A 21838-nucleotide genomic window follows, 5' to 3' on the forward strand; every position below is an offset into this window, starting at 1 on the left:
ATCTTGCAAACCACCATATTTGATTTTTCACAGAGACAGAGTAGCTCTCTGTACTAATCCATCTTTTTTTACCAAAGATGGTATCAGAGACAAATGTCAATCAGGCCATCTATGTACCAGTATTTTTTCTAAATTTGAGAACAAAGGTGAATACTTGTTGCATTTATTAGATGTTCACAGGCAGTTGCATTTTTACCTCCATAAAACCAAAGGATTCAGGAAATTGGACCAATTTGTTTCCTTCTCGGATGTTAAATTGGGTAAACCAGTCACCAAAGTAACCTTGTCCAGGTGGCTTACCAGTTGTATTACTTTCATTTATGATTGTTTGGGCATGGCCTTGCCAAAACTGTTGTGAGCCCATTCTACTAGAGCAATGACAACTGTATCTGAGGTAGTTGGGGACTCTGTCTCATAAGTTGAGGATAGAATGAAAATTGACAACATCAGATAAAGAAGTTATGTACTCACCATAACGTTCCATCTGTGTTGTCCATTTTCATTCTTCCTCAGCTAGCCACCTCCCTACTTTTGAATTCCTAGATGAAAGAGTAGTATTAGGGAATGCTTGGCTTGTACTGAGCTCTAGATGTAGTCTCTCTGGATACTTACAATATTTTCTTTTACTTCTATTAGCAAACAAGATCTGAGATACTTAGAAATGGAGCATTATGGGTAAGGGGGAAGCCTGAGAGTTTTTTTGTTACCATGAGTTGTAGTAATGGCTGAGAGAGATCCAAGGGATCAGATCCAAACCCATAGGTTGAGGAAGAATGAAAATGGACAACATCAATGGAACGTTATGGAGAGTACATAACTTCTTTTCCTTAAATATTTTGTAATGATTTTGAGCTTTTCTCCCAGTGCCTCCTCTGAAAATGGGCTTCTACCCAGGCAGACTTTCCCAATAATCAAATGTCAGTAGCTAACTAACGAAATAAATAAGTCACACTATACCTGTGATATTGCTAGTTGTTTGTTAGTGATTATGAAAGTAAACAATATTTTCATGTGTGTAATACTTCAAAAAACAAAACTGTTGTATGATATCAGCTGAAACCTTAGATGTTGTAGAGGAAAACAGTCAGTGATATTTGCACTGTGAGTTGCACATGTTGATGATATTCAGAGTTATTTATATTTCTAATTATAAAATTAAGCATATGTTTTCATATTTTCTGTAAATGTCTGAATGAAAGCTTTTGTCTGGTTAAAACTGTTCTAACAATATGTTTGGGTTGTACAATTTCCAATATATGATAATTTCTGAAAGTTTATCAAAATATATAATTTGTGGTTCTTGTGCATTATAATAAATTATAATATTTATGGAAATAATACGAATGCACTGGCTGCTATTACTGTAAAGTATATTTCTTACTGATAACATTTCTGTTTGTGGGACTTCCAAGATGGCTGCACATTGAGTAGCAACTTAATTCTAATTCTCCAAGCATGAAAACAGAAGCTCAGAAGAGAAGGCCAGTAGACTTTTGTATTTATGGGTAAATTTCAATAACTGGCTAGTAAGTGTACTGTCTGGATGCCAGGAAAAGGAAATACAGTGGACCTGAAAAAAAAAGCTACAAAAAAGTGAGGAAGAAACACTGTCTGGGGAAAGTTCTGCAGTTGTTCAGCAAAGTGCAATGCAACCTACAAACATGACTTCCAGTAACCTACAGGAAGATATAAGACAACTGCACACAGACCTGGTTAAAATAAAAAAAAAACACTGATGGAGTTTATCAACACAAACAACAAAAGCCTGGAAAAAATGGAAGAAGCTTTAAACAGATATTCAGATGAAGTGATAAAGCTGCAAAAATAAGAGGATGAAATGAAAAGGCTGGCTAAATATGACACTGCGCAGGAAGACATGTTTCAAAAAATAGTAGAATTAGAGAACAGAGCATGTAGGGAAAATATGAGATTTTTAGCTTTACCAGAAAATCTGGAAGGGACATACGGCATTAATTTTATGAAAGCACAAATAAGCAACTGGATTGGTATTCCACAGCAGAAGTTGTTAGTTGGAAGGGCACATTATGTGTATGCTTCAAACCCGGCTATGAGAAAGCAACCTAGACCTTGAATAGTAAAGATGCAATCTTACCAGCAGAAGGAGTTGATTCTACTAATAGTGGGAGACAGCAGAGTGTGGAGAATGATTACTCATTTTACATCAGGCAAAAGAGGAGTAAATTTATTCTATTGTTCAGGGAATGTTGAGACACAGTTGTGAGATTCAAATTGCTCTACCTAGCTGTATTCAAGGTATTCCTCCCTAGAAGGACAAAAATCATTTTTTGATGAAGTATATGCTAAGGAGGAAGTATAGAAGTTTGTCCAACAAAAAGTGAGCTGTGAAACAGTAGGAGATTCTGCTTCTTGTTCTTCTGGTAATAAAGACCACAGAGAGACTGTAACTTTGAAACCTTTTCTACTGCTTCAATGGAAATGTTGAGAAAGAAGGGAGCTTGAGAGGTGACTAGAAGAATCGAGAGTATGTTGGAAATGAAGCAGAGGCTAGGATTTGGGAGACAGAGGTGAACAGTAATAAAACCAGTAACTTGGTGTGGTATTACAATGCAGTAATTATATTTGTGAAATATGACAGGACAGGAAAATATGGAAATATTGGACTTTATCAGAATTTGTTGGACTTGTGAGGGACTCTAAAGTGTATGCCGTGCTTCATGTCATTAATGTTTGGAGAAATGCTTTGGGGAGGGGAAGATAGGGGAGAAAGTTAACTGTAAGTAAAGACATGTTTTTTCCTTAATAGTAGTGTTTTTGTGGTGTATGGCTTTCTTTCCATGCTATAAAGTGAAGTTTTATCAGTTATTTTTAAGTGAGCTTGTAAACAGGTGATATTCTTCTTTTTCTTTTCTTTCTCCCTTCTTCTCTTTTTCTTCTTGCTCTGTCTTAAGAAATGTAGGCACTGCAGTATAAAAAAAGCCTGTTTAAAAGAGCATGACAAAAGAAAAATGTATGTGCTTTTTCTCATTCTTGCATGGGGGAATGACTGGATTAAGCTGGATTAAGGACCTTAGATTGATTTAGTAACAAGTTTTAAGATAAAGCAAGTAAATTAAAAAGACTATTGAATATTGTTAGGATATTTAATATTGTTATCTATGTTAGCACGACTGGGTAAAGTTTTGTAAATAATTATAAATAATTGTAAATTACCATGTGTTCATATGCAAGCATGACTAGCTATAATTTTGTAAATAAGTTTATGTCTTTTGATTATCACTCTGATTTATGCAGGATGTTTGAATGTCAAAAGGTGTTCTTCTGGCTGAACAAATGTACTTGTTTTTTAAAGAGAATTCTGAATATAGCTTATGCCAGAGTCTGCTGACCTAGATGCGAAAGCATTTTGTGCCAGAGCTGGGATAATAGAGTATTCACTGCAGCTGTTTGTTTACTTTTCAAAGTCTGTTATGAGAATAGAATTCTCATAGCAGCTTCCTGTTATTTTTGAAAAAGATCTGATATAAAAAGCAGGTTCTGAGTCAGTAGTTTGGTTATTGTTCAGTAGTTGCTTTCCAGAGCTGTTCAGTAGTAGTAGTAGTCCAGTTGTTTTCAAAGTAGTTGTTCCAGTTGCTGAGGACAGACAACAACCTGGAGTGTGGGCATAATTTCTCATCTTGCCTTGCGGAAGTAAGAATATGATCTTGCCTTGCTGAGTTATTTAGATTAGATGGGGCAGTTAATCTTCAGATAGACAGGGAGCTACAGCTAGATAGTTACAGGTTTTCTAAAATCAATGTGAGATCTAGCCTACAGTATTATTTTCATATTTCTTGTGTGTGAAACTCTGATGGTTATTGGGATCTGTTATTCGGTATTTACATGTTTTAAATCATTTTTTTTTATTATTAAATGTTTTACTATCGCTCATTGTGGCTGGTTATTTAGTTAATATTTTTAATATAACCTGAGAGTGTTTGTGCTTATTGTGATAACACCAGGGGCACTCCAAAAAAACCTTACTGCTTGGAATACATGCTACCATTTGTTTCCATTTCTATTTGACCAAATATAATTAAACACCCCTTTTGAAGGGTATTGTGGTATTTGACTGGTGGCAGCCATTACCTTGTAATTTGGGAAAAAAACAGCAGGTAATTCTGTCTTAGTCTTTCCCAAGAGTGTGTGCATGTGTGAAAATTAGACATTTAAAAGTGAGTTTGTCAGATACCTAGAATTGGGACACAGCACTCTGCAGTGCTTAGTGTGGAGACTCGTTTGGGGACCTGGAGTGAAGGATGTAGTCCATTCCCAGGTTTGGAACCTGTTCCCAGTGTACTCTTAGGGAAATGTGTGTATTTCTATCTCTGCTTTTAGTGCCACTCTCTTACTGGAGACAGTGGTGAGGATTGAGGCTCCTTAGTTACTGCCCAGGGTAAAAGATGGCTTGTCACAAATATTATGAGTCTTTTTTCTAGCAAATGAATGTATGCTTAGTAGCAATTCTATATCGAGTCCTCATGTTTCCATGAAAACAGTCTGATAAAGAGAAATTGACTGTCTGGTTCACATGTCTGCATGGTGATAGTCTGATAATAAGAAGTTGGCTGTCAGGTTCACATGTCTCCATGGAGACAATGTGATAGAGAAACTGGTTATAGTCTGATAGAGAGTGATTGGCTGGGGGAGGTTGACTAGGAGGTAACATTTTATGAAAGCATTCAGGGGTTTTCCCAGCTGGGAGAGCTATAAAGATAAGACAAAACTAGTTAGAGTGGATAACCTTTCTTTTAGGCTAACTCAAGTCTATGAGTGTGGCTGTCAGTTTATAGGTTCATAGGTTCATAGGTAGGTACTAGGCTATCAGCCCAAGGGCCTACGTAAGCCTAGCCAGCAAGGTTTCATAGCTTACGCCACCCTAGAAAGTTATTTTCCTGTGCTGCTGTCCAGCAGAGACACAGAAGTGTTCTCCAGGGTGTATTTCCTATTTCCCATCCACTCATCAAGATTTTTCTTAAAGAGTGCTAATGAAGAACTTTGCTTGACATAGATGGGTAGCTTGTTCCAGAGTATAAGAAGTCACTGGGACAGGAATCTATCCCTCCAGCATGTCCTGTTTATTGTGGTGACAAGGTTTAGGTCCCTAGAGCATGTAGCTCAGAGGGATTGGGATTTCTTTAGGTGTAGCATGTGCAACAGCTCTGGGTTTGACATAGCTTTATATGTTAGGCAGAGATCACTTCGGAGTAGGCGATATGCTACGGAGTAAAGCTGGAGTTTTTTGAGGTGGTCAATGTAGGGCATTTCTTTGAGGCCAGTAATCCTCTTTGTGAGGTACTTTAGGAAATTTGTTCATATTAGGAGGTTAAAACTTCAACATTTAAAGATATACATAGTCTTCTTTGTTAGTATTATGTTAATAGGTTTTAGGGGGGTATTGGGGATTGTTGCTTTTTTCTGAGAGCTTTCAATATAACAAAATGCTTTTTAAGGCTAAAATGAATATGACAAGAAACAACTGTATAGAAGTTCAAGTTCCCAGTGTATGCATGTAACACAAAAGCTAGAACTAACATAAAAGGTGTTATACATAAAAGGATGGAATAGTGATGCTTTTTGTAATGTTTTTAAACGTCAATGGTCTCACAGATCAATACAAAACAGAAAGGGTAGCGAGCTATATTAAAAAATGTGCAAATAGCTATGTTACAGGGGATACACTTGGAAAGAACTGAACAGGTGAATTTCATAAAGAAATGTTTTCAGAATGGTTATTCAGTGGAATACCTGGGACAGAGGAAAAGAGGTGTACTTATATTAATTGGAAGAAGAGCTCCAATAGTGATAGAAGAGGATATAAATTAATAATGGCAGATTTGTAGTGCTAGGGGGCTACTGTCAAAGGAGGAGGATTATACTGGCATATACTTATTTTCCACCTAAAACTGCTGTAATGGAGCTTAAGAAAATTCTGGGAGAAATAATCAGTTTTCAGCAAGCAGTTTTACTTATAGGTGGGATTTGCATATTATTCCCCAAGATATAAAAACTGGGCTAGATAAGACAGACTTTACATTTCACAGGAACGTGTGCACTTAATTGAAGGTCTTGATATGCACCCAATAACTATTTCAGATCATGTGCCAATAACTAAAATAAAAACACAGGGTAATGAAATAAAAATGAGACACTGGCGCTTTCCCAACCGTCTGTTGAAAAAAGAGGAATTTAAGGAATGGGTAGTGGAGATTATTCAGGAGCTATATGAGAAGATAGTAATTTCTTTTGAAAATACAGCTAGGGAGTGGGATAAAATTAAGATGGAGTTTAAACATAAGGTGGACATAAAAGAAAGGCTGCTATGGTTAAAAAGTTACAATAATTATTTAGAGGAACTGACAAATGTTAAAGTATTGTAGAATAAGGGGAGTTTTACAGAACAAGAAGAGAATCAACTACAGAATGCTAAGCATAAAATAAGGGATTAAGGCTGTAATATACACAAGTTTAGAAAGATTGCTGTTAAGCAAATGTTTTTTGATAATAACATGAGAGCACAAAAACTTTTAGCACAACGACTCAGGCAACAGAAAGTAGAAAGGGACGTTGCCAAGCTTAGGAAGCCTATAACAAGGAAGGTAATGAGATCCTGTAGCGCTATTAGAAATATTTCAGAAATTCTATGAAAGTCTGTATAATGCAGAGAAATATGGAAATCAAGAAAAGATACAAATGGAAATGTTTATGGAAGAATTAAATATGCCTAGAGTAGAGGTAGATGAAGCTCAGTTACTAACAGTTGGGATAGGAGGACATGAGATAAAAATTGTGATGTATAACCAATCTACAGGAAAGTCCCCAGGAATAGATAATATTCCTGTGGAAGTTTGGAAGCTAGGAGGGAAAAAATGAAAGATCTGGAAGATTTTGTTTAACAGTATTTTAAGAGAAGGAGAAGTACCAACATCCTGGAAGAAAGTAATGGTAGCTGTTATACCTACTGAGGATAAAGATCCATCAGATCCAGTTTTATACAGGGCCATTTCAATACTAAGCCATGATTATAAAGTGTTCATGTCTATAATGGCTAAAAGAATGGCAAAACTAATGCCAAAATTGATAGATAGGAACCAGTGTGATTTTGTGGAGGGAAAGCAAACATTTGACAACACTGATGATCCAGAAGGAAGCAGAATGTAAGAAAATAGCATTGTTGTTGGTGGGTCTTGATGCAGTGAAAGCATTTGACAGAGTAAGGTGGGACTTTATGAGCAGAGCAATGGCAGCATTTGCATTCCTTGAAAAAAATTATAAGGTTGATTAGGAGGATATATGAGAGATTAGAGGAAAAATTAAAGTGGGTGGGACCCTCTCTGATAATTTCTGCTTGAGCAGAGGAACCAGGCAGGGGTGTCTTCTTTCCCCTTTGTTATTTGCATTATATTTGGAACCACTGGCAAAGAATATAAGGGACTCAAAACTTCAGGGATATAATTGGTATGGTAGCCAAGAAAAGCTGGCTCTATTTGCAGATGATGTTATTTTATACCCGGCAAAATCAGAAAGAGATGTTACAGTGTTGGGGAACATGTTGAGACAGTTTCCAATCATTTTGGGATTCAAAATTAATGAAGCTAAAACAAAGGCAGTAGAGGTAAATTATGTATTCATATATGATTTGGTTCCGCAATATCCACATTTATGGGTATATGATATAATGAAGTGTTTAGGAGTATGGATTAAAAATGATTCTGGTGTGGCAGCTAAGGATATGTGGGAAGAGACTAAACAAAAGATAGTACAAAAACTGAGAAAATGGAGGCTTTATTATATGGATATGGATGGTAAGATACAAGCAGTTAAAATGTTTTTAGTCCCTTTAGTCTTATACACAGGTCAGACATATTTTTATCAACCAGAGGAGAAGTCGTGGATAGCATTTAATAAAGAGCTGAATGACTTTATTGGGTAGGGGGAGATGGCAAGAGTCAAGTGGGATAAGCTTATTCTTCCAGTAGAACAAGGTGGATTGGGATTACCTGAATTGAAGGGGTACTTCACAGCTACAGAGTTAAGGCTTTTATACATAACACAAGCAGAAAACTGTAACTCAAAGTGGAAAGAGATGATGATGATGATGATGAAACAGGGGGAAAGCTCAAGAAACAAGGACAGACTGGCTATTTGGATGCAGTCCTTTAAGGAGAATAAAATATTCATAAAGTAGCAGAAAGTATCCTAAGAACTAACCAACATGGGAGTGGAGAAAGGATATTGTGCTGATAGGGATGAATGCAATTAGTGATATAGACAATAGGCAAGTGGGGGCTGGAATATATTGGAGAAAACTGTCAAAGAAACCAAGGTATTGGGAGGAAATAACTACAGGGAAAGATGATAGAATGGGAAGATGTCAAGTATTTATATGGACTGCAGGTTAGAGATTCCCTTCCCTATCAAGGACTGATATCAGAGTATAGGCAAAGAGAAAGAAATAGGGGGATCCTAAATTAAAGACCAGCACTGGTAGAGTTTTGAGTCTAGAACAGAAGCTGCCATTAAAAAATGAATAATTAGTAGAGCATATAAAATATTGCATGATAACTTTAAGTATCAATCAGAGGAGGTTAAAAAGGATTGGGAAGAGAGGTTGGATAAGCAATTCACTTGTGTATGTCTCCCAAATATGCAACAAAATTTAGAAGATTTAGGATTTCTGCTTGGATATGTTTATATAGTATTATTATACCCAAAGTAGACTCGAGAGAATTTTTCCTCGGGTAGACAGAAAATGTTAGAGGTGTGACAGGGAAGAAAGGTGTAATTGGGAACATATTTTCCGGTGGACAGATTGTTGTGAAGAGGGAGATGATGCAGAATCGAAACTGCCTAGACATGATAAGGCCTTGCTGTGTTTAATTATGGTGGCTGCCAAAAAAGCAACTACTAGAAAATGCAAATCAAAATCTAAAGCTCTGTACTAGAAGTAGTGAGTATAGTAACAGAGATAAAACAACTGGAATTGAGATCTTTAGAAAAGGGTAGGAGCAAACTACATAGGAAAAATGGGAATTGTGGGAACAATACGTACAGGGGAGGAATGTGATTTAAAAGAAGGCAGGACTTAAATGAGCTATGTAAAGTTTGACTGCAAGTGACTGGGTAGATTATAAGTGGTGTATAATGTTTGCAACTGGGAGCGTTTCAGTATGGTTTGCGATGTAAAATGCCTGTAACTAGGATTGTGTCGATGTGGTTTGTTTTCACTTATATAAATGTATGATTGCCTATGTTGTAAGTGATGGTTTAATAAAGATGTTTCTTGTTTAAAAAAAGGCAGGAATTGATTAAGTTGTGTAATGTTGCTTAGGTTATATGATATATAGCAATGTATGTGAAGTATAATGTTTATAAACTTGTTAATAGAATTTGATTATTTTTATATAAATGTAAATTTAACTATGTCACAAGTGATAATTCAATAATGGTGTTTAAAAATGGGGGAAAATTAATGGGATACAGATGTAGTACCTAACAGTTAGGTAGCAAAGGCAAGTAAAGGTCATAAGGCCTGAAGAGACAATGTTAACTAATGGAACAGGAACTACAATAAATAAGGAAAAAGGACATCTGAAGTTGTCAGTCTTCATTTTATCCTTGACCAGTGGGTTCGGATCCAAGCATCGGAACCATCTTGGCCATTTCCATAGCTCACACAGGCCAAAAACTCTGAAGTTTCAACCTTACCCATAACGCATCTCTCCTAGTTACCTCAGATATCGTTTGCCACTTTCCTGGACAGATCCGTTTGCCTTTGCTCTCGAGCTAAGTAAATTTATTTACTGTTCTTTACTACTTATTTTTAACATTAAGTCTAGTCTAGCTTACTTCTTCTGTTATTTCCCTACCCTTTTACTTTTGTAATTCATTATTATTATTCATTAAAATTTGATCTTGTTTAGTTTGCCTTTGAATCTTTGAGTGGCTGTAATTGCGCCAACCCTTTGTCACATGTGTGTGTTCCTTGTCTACTGTTTGGGACCACATCACCTGCAGTAAGACTGCAGTATTTGTCATGGCTTCAGTCACTGAGCCTTAGTAGAGAGAAAAAATAAACTGATATTAAAAGTTTTAATTCCTACTGCCTTCAATGAGAACATATCTACTGAAAAAATTAAAACTGATATTCTGTTGCCTTCCTCCTTCCTCTGGGAAGGCCAAGAAAATAAATATGTCTATGCCGTCTTCTCCAGTGGTGACTGTTAAAAAGTGAAATCATCAGTGCCAAAAAGTTCCACGGCTCAGACGAATATTGATACTGTGGTGTCTGCTCCGACACCTTCCATTGCATCTAAACCTTTGTTGCCAAGAGCTTTGGCCCAGATTGGAACTGATGATTCGGTTCCACAGATCCAGGCTCTGGGCACTGTTTCAGTGCCAACTGATTCGGCACCAAGTATTTCTACTTGGCAATCACCTAGGTGTCAGTACTCCCCATCTGTTGATCCCATTGCTGGGGAATTACCAGAGGTCTTTTTACATAGACCCAAGTCTCTTTCTGTGTCCTCGTGTCTGTTCCACCAAAGCCTCACAGAGACTGACATGGAGAGACTGGTGGAGAAAATATTGTGGGCAAGAGGAGTTTCAGGTGCTCCCTTGGCTCTGACCCCTTTGACTGCCAAACATTCTTTCACCCCATTGACTACTCCTCCTCTGAGGCCTTGGAGATTTCAGCTTCGAGTTTTCTGGCATCAGCTGCATCAGTTCCGACAGTTTCTGTTACTTCAGTTCCAAATTGAGCTCTGATTTCTTTGGCTCTGTCAGATCCGGAAACCTACCGGGGCCATAGCTGCCTTGTTGGCCCTGAGTAACAGGAGTCGACACCTCTTTTGTTAGAGCTTTCCCTGCACCTTGGGGCTTCGGCTGGGGTTAGCTTGACACCAGCTTCTGTCTCAGGGGCTGTTTCATCATAGCGGGGAGTGACTACCTTTCCGAGGCAGTCTGTCTCGATTCTGGGCTCCCTTCCCTCTTTGGTCGGGTCAGCCTTTGAGACCATGGAGAGGGCCTTAGCTGCCTCAGTCACTCAGTTAACCTATTCTTCCTCAAAGCATATTCCTTCCTCTAGTCCAGTTCTCCAGCCAACTCCTCCACTGGGACAGTGAGTGCTAAAACCTCAGGAGACTCAGATTCAGATTCTGTCTTCTTCAGATACCTCTCCAGAGAGGAAGCACTTAGATTAACTACAGGAATCCATTGCAGAAGATACTGATTTTGATGGTGAGGAAGGGTCCCCCAGATCACTTCCTGATGCTGTGTACTGTGGAGACATCCTGGAAATTTTGAAACAGAGAGGTGATTAGAAGTCCCACATCCCTACCCCTGAAGAATCAGTATACCTACAGGCCTTTTGCACTCAGTCATTTACCTCTTGGGTGACTCCTCCCACTGATGATTTTATCCAGTTGATTGCTCAGCAAGCATGGAAGATACCTAACTCCATTGATCCTATTTTCAGGAGACCACATAAAAGATAAACAATTTTGGGCAAAAGGTCTAGCAAACGATGCCATGGTTGTAGCAGTCGCCATGAAAACGGAACTAGTTGAGGAAAGTTCCTCTATCCATCCACCCACCCAACAGAGAGTCCCGAATGATGGCTTGGTTGGCAAGCGGATTTATGCTTTATTGAACTTTGCATTATGGTCTTTGAATTTTTTTGGCACATTTCACCAGGCTTCAAAGTGATCTTATCAAGGAGCTCTCAGAGACCCTGGCAGGACCTGTCTCTGATGAGTTACAAGACAAATTTGCCTCTCAGTTAGTTACCAGGAGTCTGTGTCTAATTCATCCATGAGGCTCATTGCACATGCAGCCAAAGGGGACTACCAGAGCAGCAGGTTCAAGCATAGCTATAAGGAGACACATTTGGATGTGACTTTGTGACTTTGCAGAGCCATGTAAGTCTTCATTCCTCAATGCAACCTTTGATGGATCGTCCGTATTTGTTCCAAATGTTAGAGAAACATTATCCAGGTGTGAGAAAGATGGAAACACCCTTTCTGCTGTGGGTGTACGTTATTCTGCTCCTCAAAGACCTTTTTCCAGGAATCAGAGAGTGGGTGAAAAAATGTGGTTCAAAAAATCCAGAGGGCCTTTTCAAGACACACATGGTGAAAGTTCCCCCAGGAACAGAGGGGGAACTTTAACAGAAGATGCTACTCACTCTGTGGAAGTGGACCCCAAAACCAGGGTTTCAGAGATTCCTTTTTCAGGAAATCCTGTCAGTGTTTCTGAATGGAGGTCTGATTGCCTTCCACTGGAGGAAGTCGGGGATGCTTATCCCTGCACCTAAATGTCTGGCTAGAAATCACATCAGATATCTGGGTGTCAAGAATTATATCCAGAGTCTATGTCTTACCCTCTTCTTTTCCCCCCTTCTTTTACCAGAAGAATTGCCAGTGTTCCACTCAGTCAGAGAGAACCAGCCGTCCTAGAGATCCAAAGACTGCTAGAAAAAAAAAGAGTCATCCTAGAAGTCCCACAAGACCAGTTAGAGTCTGGAACTTACTCAAGATTTTTTTTAGTACCAAAAAAAAAAACAGGGGACTGGAGACCAATTTTGCATTTCAGCTTCTTGAACAAATCCGTTTGACAAACAAAATTCCAGATAGTCATGGTACAGTCCATTCTCCCCCCTTTCTGAAGAAGGATAACCCTATGTGCGCAATAGACCTTCAGGATGTTTATTACCACATAAAAATGGACAAACACTCCAGGAGGTTCCTCCACTTCAGGCTGGTAGCCAGTCACTATCAGTTCAGAGTTCTGCCCATTGGTCCCTCCACAGCACCCAGGATGTTCACAAAATGCATGGCAGTAGTAGCAGCTCACTTGAGACTACAAGGATTCCTGGTGTTTCCATATTTGGACAGCTGGCTCATTACCACTCTGACCAGGCGTCAGTTGATTATAGCGAAAGATTATGTGCTACAGACTTGTTCCAATCTAGGAATTACAGTGAATTATGAAAAATCTGTACTGACTGCAACTCAAAGCTTAGAGTTCATAGGAGCAAAACTAGGTACAAGAACATTCGTAGCCTCCCTTCCACCAGTGACATTACAAAACAGTCAGGGAACAAGTTCAAAAGATACAACACAAGTAAGTACCAGCCCATCTAGTTCTTTTTACAAGTCCTGGGTACTGTGCCGGTGACAATAACTCTGGCTCCCTTGTCAAGATTTGTTATGCAAATTCATTGGCTACTTGCAGCTCAGTGGTCAATACTCCACCAACCTATGTTGAATCACATTTTAATTACCAGTCTTTGCAGAAAAGATCTAGATTGGTGGATGCACTCAGAAGACATTCTTCTAGGTCGCCCCTTTGTCCCACAACAGCCCAAGGCCGTAGTAACCTCGGACACCTCCCAGATGGGGTAGGGGCATTATCTGGGCAGGCCTGTCCAGAGTACTTGATCTTCCATCGAGGCTAGTTTGCATATCAACATCCTAGAAATGAGAGCAGTGCTTTTAGTGTTGCAAGTTTTCAAGCTATTCTCCCTCTAGGGACTATTGAGATCCAAACAGACAACATGTCTGTAGTTTAGTACATCAACAGACAAGGGGGAACCAAATCTTACCCTCTATGTCAAGAAGCACTCAGAGTGTGGCAGTGGACGATTTCTTCCAACCAATTACTGATAGCATCACATATTCCGTGGAGATCCAGTGTGATAGCAGACAATCCAAGAGTGGCAGAAATGATTTTCCATCAATGGGGCCAAGCTTGCTGTGACCTCTTCACCTCACCCTTGAACAGCAAGTGCAGCAACTACTTCGCCCTAATCCGCCCACTGGGGGAGTGACCTGGGGATGCTGTTTCACACACTTGGCCCCCCAGACTTCTGTACACATTTTTCTTATTTCCCTTAATTCCAGAGTTCCTTCAGAAATCCCTAAGGTTAAAGAGCAGAGTAATATTCATTGCCCCTTACTGGCCACAACAAATATGGTTGCTCTTTCTCTGGCCTTACCTGATAAAAGCACATTGGACTCTGTGTCCAACTCCAGACCTCCTCTCTTATCCAGAGAACTTGATTCATCCAAACCTTCAGAATCTCAGGCTGACAGCATGGTTTCTCCAGTTCCATTAATTGCCAGGCAAGTTAACCTTCCCTCTCCGGAATGCAGAATTTTACTAGCCTCACATAATCCATCCACCCATAAACTGTATGTGAGTTAATGGAAGAGATTTACCTTTTTGGCCCAGCGAAAGGAATATTGACTCCCTTTTAGCGCCCATTGAAAATATTTTAGACTTCTTATACTTTCTTTTTGATGCAGGAGCCTCTCCTTCTACTATTAAAATTCATCTGGCAGTGATTTTGAACTTTCATAATGGTTTTAGGGATAATTCCCTACCTTCTCATAAGTTATGCAAAGCATTTTTGAAAGGAATTCTTTTTTGAAACCCCCCTTTTAAGGATTCTATTCCTCCCTGGGATCTCACTGTAGTATTACAATTCATTGTTCAACCTCCCTTTGAACCTTCTGCCAAATGTGACCTTAAATATCTGTCTTGGAAAACCTTATTCCCTGTAGCAATAACTTTTGCCAGGAGGATTTCAGAATTGCAAGCTTTATCTTGCAAGCCTCCGTATTTCATTTTTCATAAAGACAGAGTTGGCTTAAGGACAAATCCCTCCTTTCTTCCTAAGGTAGTATCGGACACTAATATTAATCAGACTATTAATCTTCCAGTATTCTTTCCCAATTTTTCTAATAAAAGAAAATACACCCTTCATTTACTGGATGTTCACAGACAGTTATATTTTTACCTGCACAGAACAAAAGATTTTCGAAAATCAGACCAATTGTTTGTATCCTTTCAAGTACCAAAATTGGCACACCAGTCAGCAAAGTAACCTTAGCCAGATGGCTAAAAGACTGTATAGACTTTATTTATGACAAAAAGAACATTGATTTGCCTAGAATGGTATAGGCTCATTCTACAAGATCTATGGCTACATCAGCAGTTTTTCAATCTTGAGCTTCTGTGGATGACATTTGTGCAGCAGCTACTTGGGCTTCTACTCATACCTTTATTACCCATTACAAATCAGGCCTGATTTCCAGTGGAAGAGCATCCTTTGGTTCAGTGGTGCTTAGGAATGTCCTTCCTTGTGTCCGCCCAAGATCTAAGGTAGATGGGTACTCTGTCCCATTGGTCAAGGATTAAATGAAGATTGACAACTCCAGATAAAGAAGTTATGTACTCACCATAGCATTCCATCTGAGTTGTCCATCTTCATTTATCCTTGACTTCCCGCCTTCCTTCCCCTGGCCTTGCTAAAGTCCTTTGGGGGAACGGATAGGGCACATACTTCTATGTTTGGCTATTTTTATATAGCAGATATGGTTTTCATCAGGCCTCCTGTCTCTACATATGTTTAGCTCTAATTTGCAAATTCAATCTGAGGTAAGTAGGAGAGATGCATTATGGGTATGGTTGAAGCTTGAGAGTTTTTGGCCTGCGTGAGCTGTGGAAACAGCCGAGACGGTTCTGATGATCGGAACTGAACCCATCAGTCAAGGATAAATGAAGATGGACAACTCGTATGGATAATTATGGTGAGTACATAACTTCTTTTTAGCTATCACAAAAAGCTGTTCAAGTTATAGATGGCCATGAGCAAACACTAAAGTGGCAAATGAGATCTGGAGTAATTCAGGACAGGAAAGGATTATGGGTAAGGGGGAGCTTGAGTTATGGAGCTAAAGTGCAATGAAGTGCCGAAGTCAGATCTGAGGTAGGGTCTAAGACAAATCAGTTGAGGAGTGGATGGAAAAGACACCATCAAATTGAAAGTTATGTATTTAGCATAGAGATAGAGCTGTCTTGTCTCTTTCCATCTAGCTCAGCTTGTGGGTTACTGGCTCTGATTTGTATCCAAGGACAGACAAATCCAAGAGATTTCAGCTCTCTGAGCTCTGCATTCTCGAATCATAATACCAAGCCCTAACCAACAGCCCTCAGATCAAGTTTGCCCCCACTCCAACAAACAATTCCATTGTCTAACTCCAGAAAACTCCTGACACCAAGGACCTTCAAACTGAAGGAGTGAAATAACATCTCCCCAACCCAATCAGTCAAAGGATTGAGAGAATATAACACAGGAGGGGGCAGGTGGGTGGGATGACTGAACTGTATGGAAAGAGAAAACATGGACCTGTCAGTATAGTAACTCCATAACTCACGTATCAAATGTTGTCTTTTCCATCCATGGTCAACCTGTAGGACAGTGTCCCTAGCCATGTTATGCCCTAGGGAAGTCCTAGGAGAGCACATTTCACAATACAGTGGAACCAAAAGAGGCCCAAGACCTCGACTGAATATCCACTTTGTAGTGTGGCACAAAGGTATGAGAACCCACCAAAGTAGCAGCGGCATAAATGTCCTCCATAGCCACTCTCGAAAGGAAGGCCATGGAGGTAGCCATGGCTCAAGTAGAATGATAAAACACCAAGTTCACAGGGGCTTCAAGATTCCACTAATAACCACATGAAAGAAGCAGCTTGCCAGGCAAAACAATTAAGCCTAGAACAGTGCGAAGTAAAAAGAAAACACCGGGCAGCTCGATGCACGTCACCACACTTTAATTCACAGAACACAGCACATTAACGCTCGACAATACTGTGGCTGTTTTCGTTTGAAAAAAGCACTTCATCAGATGTGGGCTGTTCTATAACTAAGACCTTTATACCTTTTACTTAATTGAATTAATTAACTACTCTAGAGCTTACATTTTAAAGTGCATATGCATATTAAAATCATTTGTGCTGAAAAACTTTTATTGTTGCAATAAAACATAAATAGTTAAATAAATAGGTGAATTAGTAAATCTTGTTTGAAACCACTTGCTTAGAAATTAAAAAGTTAAACTTTCATTAAAAATGTATCTTAGCTCATGAGTAAAATAAACCCCAGTTTTTGTACCAGCTTCAATATTTAACATCTTTGTAATATACATATATATATATATATATATATATATATATATATATATATATATATATATAACTTTTTTATAGTTGTTTTTAATAGATTTTTCAATAGGGAAGTTGATTTTATCAAATTGTTTTTATTGCAGTATATTATAAGTTCATGTTGTGTAGTTTTATGAACAATCCACAAGATGGAGCTCCAAGGTTATTTAAAGTAAATATTGAAGCTATTGGTGCAGCGGTAGCATTGATGTTCATCGTGTTTCACTGTTGCAGTCATGACTGTAGGGTTCTCCCCTGCCAGCAGGCAGTCCTCGGTCGGCCAGAATCCCAAAGTCTGGGTCCGGAGTCAGCTGTTCAGCCATGCTCCCTGACGTCAGAGTGCCAGGAGTACAAAGCTGACAACTGACGCCATGTTCTCCAGTCTTTCTTGCCGTGCGGTGATAGCAGTTCGCAAGTGCCGGTCGGCTGACTCCTGACAATTTTTTCTAAACAAACTTCAGTCCGAAGACTTTCTTCTCCTTCCAAATCAAAGACTGCAGCCCAGGCCTCTTCTGATCCGGCTCCCAAGTCTCAGAAACAGTTACTTAAGATGGCGGAGGACTTACTTACTATGATTAGGGGTTCACATCCCCCTCCAGATAAAAGGCCAAGGCAGGAAGTTTATTATGACTCCACTGATCAGGCTTCTGTTTCTTCAGTTTCTTCTTCTGACCAGGAATATTCTTTCCCTCCTTATGAGGATTCTGATGCTGAGGAATCCATTCCTTCAGCTTCTCCCCCTGAGGATTTCTCTTTTGGGGAAACTTTGCATGAAATGAGGGAACATTTCCACTGGGAAGGACAGGAGTATTCAGAATCTAAGAAAAGACTAAGGGATTTTCTTCTTCTTCCCCAACATAGACCCCTGGCTATTCTTCCTATTTTGGATATTGTGGATGATGCTTTTTCGGAGGCTAACTTAACTCCTGATTCTTTTCCTCCAGCTCCTGTTAAGCCAGACAGATACTATAGGGTTCCTGATTTCCACCAGGTTTTATACAAGAACCCTACTGCTGACCCTGAAACCATTTCTCCGGGTCCTAGGGGCGTAAAGGCCGCTTCTGCTAAAAACCCCATTCCCACTGAGAAGGATTCCAGATCTTTAGAAAGATGGGGCAAAAAAGTGTACACTTCTGCTACTTTATCTATTAGGGCTTTAAACTGTCAGTTTCATATGCTGAAATACCAGCAATTTCTCCTGTCTGTTCTAAAACAGAAGCTAACTTCCATTTCCGCCTGTGCAGATGATAAGGAGTTACATGACTTAATGCATGCCACTGAACAAGTTGGGAAGCATGGTTTACACTGTGGATTTGATGCCTTGGAGGCTTCTTGTAGGGCTGCTGCCTCTGGCACAGTAATTAGAAGGCATGCATGGTTAAAGGAACAAAATTTGCCAGATCAAGTAAAAGCTAAATTATTGGATGCTCCTGTTCAGCATAATGTTTTGTTTGGATCTAAAGCTGAAGAGGTGATTAAAAAGATGGAGGACAAGGCAAAATCCATGCAAACAGTTAAAGATTTCTTACAAGTACAGCCACCCAGATTTAGTAGGAATTGGCCTACAAAAAACTGGTCCTTTCCCAATTCAGACAGGCCTCAGAGGGGTAGGTACAGACGCTCCCGAGGAAGGCCTCAAACGCAAGCCTCTTATAGACCAAGACAGTGGACTGCCTCCACCCCTATGGGAGGAGAGGACAGGTCGCAAACTCATAGGAAACAGACTCAATGACTCCCTCTGTTTGGCTGCAGGAACTTCTTGCCTGGAAGACCCTCTCGGAGGAAAACTTTCTCTTTTTCACCTCAATTGGACTCATATAACCCAAGACAAGTGGGTTCTGGATGTAGTTTCAAGAGGTTACAAATTCCATTTTCATACCCTACCAAGGCCAAGCGGATGGCCCGATCTTCCAAAGCATCAATGGTCAGAGGCCTTAAACCAGGTGGAAGCTCTCTTGGCTATGAAAGCCATAGAACTTGTTCCACTTTCAGAAATGGGACAAGGTTTTTACTCAAGGCTCTTTCTAGTCCCCAGGAAGCAAAATTCATGGAGACCCATTCTGGATCTGTCAGTCTTGAACACTTTTCTAGAGATACCAACATTCAAGATGCTTACTCTACAGCAGCTACTTCCAATGCTGACCAAAAATGCATGGATGGTGACTTTGGATTTAAAGGAGGCATATTTACACATTCCCATCAGGCAGGAATGCAGAAAATACCTCAGGTTCAAGGCCGGATCGAGGCACTATCAATTCTCTGTGCTGCCCTTTGGATTGTCTACTGCGCCCAGGGTCTTCACCAAATGCCTGGCTCCAGTAGTAGCTTATTGCAGACTCAAGGGAATTCAAATTTACCCTTATCTGGACGACTGTCTTATTCAGGCAGACAGCAAGGATGTCTTACTCCAGCATCTAGAGTTTGTTCAGAATCTTCTCAAGTTCCTGGGATTCACTGTAAACATAAAAAAGTCAAATTTGACACCCTCACAACAGATAATTTTTGTGGGCGCTTCTCTAAACACAACAACCCAGATGGCATTTCTGACATACGAAAAACTACAGCTGGCCTCAACTTTCAAAACCTTGGCAACATTAGCTCAGCTATCTGCAAGGAGATTCCTGCAGGCTTTGGGTTACATGGCCTCCTGCATCCTTCTCGTACCATATGCAAGACTACATATGAGGAAAATACAGTGGTACCTAAAAAGTGTATGGTCTCAGCATTGCCACAGTTTAGACATACTGATCTCTGTCCTGCCTTGTCTTCAAAAGGAATTCCTTTGGTGGTCCAAGGCATGTACTCTAAACAAAGGAAAACCCGTCTGTCTGCCTCCTGCCACTCAAATACTGACCACGGATGCCTCAGATTATGCATGGGGAGCCCATTTTCAGGACAACTGTCTGCAGGGCCTTTGGACAAAGGATCAGAAGCACCTGCATATCAATTTAAAAGAAATGTTAGCTGTTCAGAAAGCTCTATTGGCCTTCAGGAATCTTCTACAACCAAGACAACTACTGATACGGACAGACAACACCACAGTTATGTGGTACATAAACAAGCAAGGGGGATCTCATTCCTATCCCCTTTGCAGACTAGCCATGGATCTTTGGAACACAGCTCTAGCTTGCAATCTGGACCTTCAAGCACAGTTTCTACCAGGGAAGCAAAACTTCCTGGCAGACAGTCTGAGCAGAAACCTTTCGGACCCACACGAATGGATGCTGGACACCGAAATATTCAAGATGATTACTGCAGTCTGGGGATGTCCTCACATAGACCTCTTTGCATCCCAGCTCAATCATCAACTACAGATTTTTTGCACCAGGGCTTTCCACGAGCAAGCTTGGAAAGTGGATGCACTATCATTCAGTTGGAGAAACCTCTCGGGATATGCCTTTCCGCCTCTTCCTCTTCTTCCACGAGTATTATTAAAGATCAAACAGGACAAGCCCAAGATGATAATCTTGCTGGCCCCAAATTGGCCTTGACAGTTTTGGTACCCAACACTGAAAAACCTTTGTCTGGAGCCCCCTTGGGTTTTACCAAAGACTCCGAACCTTCTGTCCCAACACCAGGGTCAGGTTCTACACTCCCATGTCAAAACTCTCAGCCTGGCAGCCTGGTTAATCCAGGGTCTTTGAATCATTCTCTCCTACCCAAGCAGGTTATGGATGTCATTTCAGAAGCCAGACGTCCTAGCACTAGAAAATCTTATGCAGGAAAATGGAAAAGATTTTGTTCCTGGATGCAGGCTCAGGATTCTGATCCTCTTATTCCTAACATTCCTCAGATGTTACTTTACCTGACAGACCTCTTACATAAGGGTCTCTCTTTCTCTTCCGTAAAGATTCATGCCTCTGCTATTTCTGCTCATTATAATACAGACCCTCCAATCTTTTCCCACCAGCTCATGAGACAGTTTCTCAGAGGAGCTAAGAACTTAAGGCCCCCTAGATCTCCTCCCATTCCTGCTTGGGATCTCAACTATGTTTTGGAAAAGCTCACCTTACCTCCTTTTGAGCCTGCTGCCACATCTGACATCAAGTTTTTATCTTGGAAGACAGCCATCCTGTTAGCTCTGATCTCTGCCAGGAGAGTTTCAGAGTTGCAAGCTCTTATGGCTGTAGAACCTTATATTACGTTTCATCAAGACAGGGTGTCTTTAAGGACTAATCCTACTTTCATGCCTAAGGTGGTTTCCAAAGTGGCTTTAAATCAAACTATTCACTTGCCAACTTTTTTCCCCACTCCTCAAAATAAAGGGGAAAGGATCTTACATTCCTTGAACATACACAGACAACTACGTTTTTACCTGGACAGAACCAAGGACATCAGGAAATCAGAGCAATTGTTTGTTTCTTATGCTTCAAGTTCCCAAGGTAAAGCCATTTCAAAACAGACCATTTCTAAATGGATTGCTCATGGAATCAGATTTTGCTATTCACACCATGGAAAGCAAATCCCAGGGAGTATAAGGACTCACTCTACCAGAGCTGCTGCCACTTCAGCTGCCTTCCTCAGGGGAGTTCCTACCAAAGACATTTTGGAAGCTGCAGCTTGGAGTTCAGTGCATACTTTTTCCAAGCACTACAATCTACCTCTCTACTCTAAGTCTAGGGCAGGCTTTGCTTCTGCAGTCTTGCAGGGCCTTATAGCCGCCCCCTCTACTTTATGACCACCTCCCTTTCTTTCTGCTTTGGGATTCTACCATACAGTCATGACTGTAACAGTGAAACATGATGAACATAGTACAGTTGTGTACACTTACCATAAATGTAGATGTTCGAGTGTCTTCACTGTTGCAGTCT

At 40.1% G+C, this 21838-nt stretch overlaps 1 protein-coding gene across 2 annotated transcripts in view; it reads left to right on the forward strand.

The window, feature by feature from the left end:
• LOC122805531 overlaps positions 1-21838 on the forward strand; it is a 2823268-nt gene that overhangs the window by 682507 nt on the left and 2118923 nt on the right. The gene's annotated exons all lie outside the window — the stretch shown is intronic.

This window comes from Protopterus annectens, chromosome 6.part1 (assembly GCF_019279795.1).
Source record: "Protopterus annectens isolate FY-2018-M chromosome 6.part1, PAN1.0, whole genome shotgun sequence".
Taxonomy (NCBI): Eukaryota; Metazoa; Chordata; order Ceratodontiformes; family Protopteridae; genus Protopterus; species Protopterus annectens.